Source organism: Carettochelys insculpta, unplaced genomic scaffold, assembly GCF_033958435.1.
Source record: "Carettochelys insculpta isolate YL-2023 unplaced genomic scaffold, ASM3395843v1 scaffold_0046, whole genome shotgun sequence".
NCBI classification, from domain to species: Eukaryota; Metazoa; Chordata; order Testudines; family Carettochelyidae; genus Carettochelys; species Carettochelys insculpta.
The window spans coordinates 175,001-180,000 of NW_027439083.1; the positions used below are offsets into that span (position 1 = coordinate 175,001).

At 64.6% G+C, this 5,000-nt stretch overlaps 1 non-coding gene across 1 annotated transcript; it reads left to right on the forward strand.

Annotated features, from left to right (window-relative positions):
- The first annotated feature begins 2,670 nt into the window (after positions 1-2,670).
- LOC142006228 (5S ribosomal RNA) lies at positions 2,671-2,789 on the forward strand. The gene has a single exon (XR_012643335.1). It is a non-coding gene; the product is annotated as a 5S ribosomal RNA (ribosomal RNA).
- Positions 2,790-5,000: the final 2,211 nt, after the last annotated feature.

The window sequence follows — 5,000 nt, forward strand, 5'->3', positions numbered from 1 at the left end:
TTTTTCTCTCCAGCCTGGGACCGGGGTTGACCTGTTGTCCCTGCCGGACTTAGAAATTTTTTCTCTCCAGCCTGGGACCGGGGTTGACCTGTTGTCCCTGCCGGACTTAGAAATTTTTTCTCTCCAGCCTGGGACCGGGGTTGACCTGTTGTCCCTGCCGGACTTAGAAATTTTTTCTCTCCCGCCCGGTACCGGGGTTGACCTGTTGTCCCTGCCGGACTTAGAAAATTTTTCTCTCCCGCTCGGAACCGGGGTTGACCTGTTGTCCCTGCCGGACTTAGAAAATTTTTCTCTCCCGCCTGGGACCGGGGTTGACCTGTTGTCCCTGCCGGACTTGGAGCCCCAGGAGGGGATCGGCCACCAGGTCAACCTCCGCTGAAAGCGGCCACGGTTTACCTGGTGCCCGGGGAGCGAATCGGACACCAGGTCAACCTCAGCTGAAGCGGCCGGGGTTGACCTGCTGTCCCTGCCGGACTTAGAAATTTTTTCTCTCCAGCCTGGGACCGGGGTTGACCTGTTGTCCCTGCCGGACTTAGAAAATTTTTCTCTGCCGCCTGGGACCGGGGTTGACCTGTTGTCCCTGCCGGACTTAGAAATTTTTTCTCTCCCGCCTGGGACCGGGGTTGACCTGTTGTCCCTGCCGGACTTAGAAATTTTTTCTCTGCCGCCTGGGACCGGGGTTGACCTGTTGTCCCTGCCGGACTTAGAAAATTTTTCTCTCCCGCCCGGGACCGGGGTTGACCTGTTGTCCCTGCCGGACTTAGAAATTTTTTCTCTGCCGCCTGGGACCGGGGTTGACCTGTTGTCCCTGCCGGACTTAGAAATTTTTTCTCTGCCGCCTGGGACCGGGGTTGACCTGTTGTCCCTGCCGGACTTAGAAAATTTTTCTCTGCCGCCTGGGACCGGGGTTGACCTGTTGTCCCTGCCGGACTTAGAAAATTTTTCTCTCCCGCTCGGAACCGGGGTTGACCTGTTGTCCCTGCCGGACTTAGAAAATTTTTCTCTCCCGCCTGGGACCGGGGTTGACCTGTTGTCCCTGCCGGACTTGGAGCCCCAGGAGGGGATCGGCCACCAGGTCAACCTCCGCTGAAAGCGGCCACGGTTTACCTGGTGCCCGGGGAGCGAATCGGACACCAGGTCAACCTCAGCTGAAGCGGCCGGGGTTGACCTGCTGTCCCTGCCGGACTTAGAAAATTTTTCTCTCCAGCCTGGGACCGGGGTTGACCTGTTGTCCCTGCCGGACTTTGAAATTTTTTCTCTCCCCGCCTGGGACCGGGGTTGACCTGCTGTCCCTGCCGGACTTGGAGCCCGAGGAGGGAATCGGCCACCAGGTCAACCTCCGCTGAAAGCGCCCACGGTTTACCTGGTGCCCGGGGAGCGAATCGGACACCAGGTCAACCTCTGCTAAAGCGCCCGAGGTTGACCTGGTGCCCGGGGAGCGAATCTGACACCAGGTCAACCTCTGCTAAAGCGCCAGAGGTTGACCTGGTGCCCGGGGAGCGAATCGGACACCAGGTCAACCTCTGCTAAAGCGGCCGGGGTTGACCTGCTGTCCCTGCCGGACTTAGAAAATTTTTCTCTCCAGCCTGGGACCGGGGTTGACCTGTTGTCCCTGCCGGACTTGGAGCCCGAGGAGGGGATCGGCCACCAGGTCAACCTCCGCTGAAAGCGGCCACGGTTTACCTGGTGCCCGGGGAGCGAATCGGACACCAGGTCAACCTCTGCTAAAGCGGCCGGGGTTGACCTGCTGTCCCTGCCGGACTTGGAGCCCGAGGAGGGGATCGGCCACCAGGTCAACCTCCGCTGAAAGCGGCCACGGTTTACCTGGTGCCCGGGGAGCGAATCGGACACCAGGTCAACCTCTGCTAAAGCGGCCGGGGTTGACCTGCTGTCCCTGCCGGACTTGGAGCCCCAGGAGGGGATCGGCCACCAGGTCAACCTCCGCTGAAAGCGGCCACGGTTTACCTGGTGCCCGGGGAGCGAATCGGACACCAGGTCAACCTCTGCTAAAGCGGCCGGGGTTCACCTGCTGTCCCTGCCGGACTTGGAGCCCGAGGAGGGGATCGGCCACCAGGTCAACCTCCGCTGAAAGCGGCCACGGTTTACCTGGTGCCCGGGGAGCGAATCGGACACCAGGTCAACCTCTGCTAAAGCGGCCGGGGTTGACCTGCTGTCCCTGCCGGACTTGGAGCCCCAGGAGGGGATCGGCCACCAGGTCAACCTCCGCTGAAAGCGGCCACGGTTTACCTGGTGCCCGGGGAGCGAATCGGACACCAGGTCAACCTCCGCTAAAGCGCCCGAGGTTGACCTGGTGCCCGGGGAGCGAATCGGACACCAGGTCAACCTCTGCTACGGCGGCCGGGGTTGACCTGCTGTCCCTGCCGGACTTGGAAAATTTCTCTCCCCGCCTCGGACCGGGGTTGACCTGCTGTCCCTACCGGACTTAGAACATTTTTCTCTCCCCGCCCCGGCCCGGGGGTTAACCTCGGGGCGCACAGCTTCCCGGGTCTGACGTGCACGTCCTGTCACCTCCCGGGCCCGGCGTCCTCGTCCTCCCTTCCCCTTGGGCCGGCTCGGAGGAAGTTTTCCCTCGGCCCGGCCTCCGGGTTAATTGTTTGGGCCCGGCTGACTGAGGCCAGGCTGCTGACGCTAAAGCCCGGGGAGGCGGGGGCCTACGGCCATACCGGACCGAATGCCCCCGATCTCGTCCGATCTCGGAAGGTAAACCGTCCCGGGCCTGGCTAGTACCTGGATGGGTGACCGCCTGGGAATCCCAGGTGCCGTAGGCAGCTTTTGGCCCCAGCGGGGGTAGAGCGGGGCGTGTGTCTGCCGTGCGGGAGCAGGGAAGCCGTGAGGCCAAGGCGGCGCGACGGTCCTGGGGGGCGCTGAGGCCTTTCCCTCTGCCTGCCTGCGTGTCGGGGGCGGGGGGGCGGGCGAGGAAGCTAAGGCCCTCACCCGGTGCGGTGCGATGGCTTGGGTCGGGTCGGGGAGAGGGAAGAAAGCGTGTGTGGAGCGTTGGTGGGGCAGGTGTGTGTGTGGGAGTGCTGGGTTGGGCAGGCCGTTGAGGCGGTGGCGGTGGTGGTGTTTTTGGTGGGAGTGAGTTGGGGTCAGGTGGGTGTGGGGTCCCCCCCGGGGGGTGGATGGTCTGAGGGTTAAGGCTTGGAACGTGCGTCTTGGGGGACCGTGGGTGGAGGTTGTTGAGAGCGGGGAAGGCCCTGGGTCCCGGTTGTGGACTATTAAGCCCGGTGGAGGGGGACCGTGGGTGGAGGTTGTTGAGAGCGGGGAAGGCCCTGGGTCTCGGTTGTGGACTATTAAGCCCGGTGGAGGGGGACCGTGGGTGGAGGTTGTTGAGAGCGGGGAAGGCCCTGGGTCCCGGTTGTGGACTATTAAGCCCGGTGGAGGGGGACCGTGGGTGGAGGTTGTTGAGAGCGGGGAAGGCCCTGGGTCCCGGTTGTGGACTATTAAGCCCGGTGGAGGGGGACCGTGGGTGGAGGTTGTTGAGAGCGGGGAAGGCCCTGGGTCTCGGTTGTGGACTATTAAGCCCGGTGGAGGTGTTGCGTACGGTGGATGTAAGGGGGAGGGCGTATGAAGTGACCGAGGAGTGGGCAAGGAAACGGGGGGAAAAATTTGGAGGCGAAGGCGGCCGAAAAAGGGTGCGGTTGACCTGGTGCCCGGGGAGCGAATGGGCCACCAGGTCAACCCCCGCTGAAAGCAGCGGAGGTTGACCTGGTGCCCGGGGAGCGAATCGGCCACCAGGTCAACCCCCGCTGAAAGCAGCGGAGGTTGACCTGGTGCCCGGGGAGGGAATCGGCCACCAGGTCAACCCCCGCTGAAAGCACGGGAGGTTGACCTGGTGCCCGGGGAGGGAATCGGCCACCAGGTCAACCCCCGCTGAAAGCAGCGGAGGTTGACCTGGTGCCCGGGGAGGGAATCGGCCACCAGGTCAACCCCCGCTGAAAGCAGCGGAGGTTGACCTGGTGCCCGGGGAGCGAATGGGCCACCAGGTCAACCCCCGCTGAAAGCAGCGGAGGTTGACCTGGTGCCCGGGGAGCGAATCGGCCACCAGGTCAACCCCCGCTGAAAGCAGCGGAGGTTGACCTGGTGCCCGGGGAGCGAATCGGCCACCAGGTCAACCCCCGCTGAAAGCAGCGGAGGTTGACCTGGTGCCCGGGGAGGGAATCGGCCACCAGGTCAACCCCCGCTGAAAGCAGCGGAGGTTGACCTGGTGCCCGGGGAGCGAATCGGCCACCAGGTCAACCCCCGCTGAAAGCAGCGGAGGTTGACCTGGTGCCCGGGGAGCGAATCGGCCACCAGGTCAACCCCCGCTGAAAGCAGCGGAGGTTGACCTGGTGCCCGGGGACCGAATCGGCCACCAGGTCAACCCCCGCTGAAAGCAGCGGAGGTTGACCTGGTGCCCGGGGACCGAATCGGCCACCAGGTCAACCCCCGCTGAAAGAAGCGGAGGTTGACCTGGTGCCCGGGGAGGGAATCGGCCACCAGGTCAACCCCCGCTGAAAGCAGCTGAGGTTGACCTGGTGCCCGGGGAGGGAATCGGACACCAGGTCAACCCCCGCTTAAAGCAGCGGAGGTTGACCTGGTGCCCGGGGAGCGAATCGGACACCAGGTCAACCCCCGCTGAAAGCAGCGGAGGTTGACCTGGTGCCCGGGGAGGGAATCGGCCACCAGGTCAACCCCCGCTGAAAGCAGCGGAGGTTGACCTGGTGCCCGGGGAGGGAATCGGCCACCAGGTCAACCCCCGCTGAAAGCAGCGGCGGTTGACCTGGTGCCCGGGGAGGGAATCGGCCACCAGGTCAACAGGTCAACCCGGTTCCCGGGGGGGAGAGGAAAGGAGGCGGCCGGACCCTCCCGCGAGGGTCACCCTGCCCGCCTCCACCGGCGGCCGGACCCTCCCGCGAGGGTCACCCTGCCCGCCGGACCCTCCCGCGAGGGTCACCCGGCACGCCGTCCCAGCGAAGAGGGCCGGCCACCCGGACCCCGCT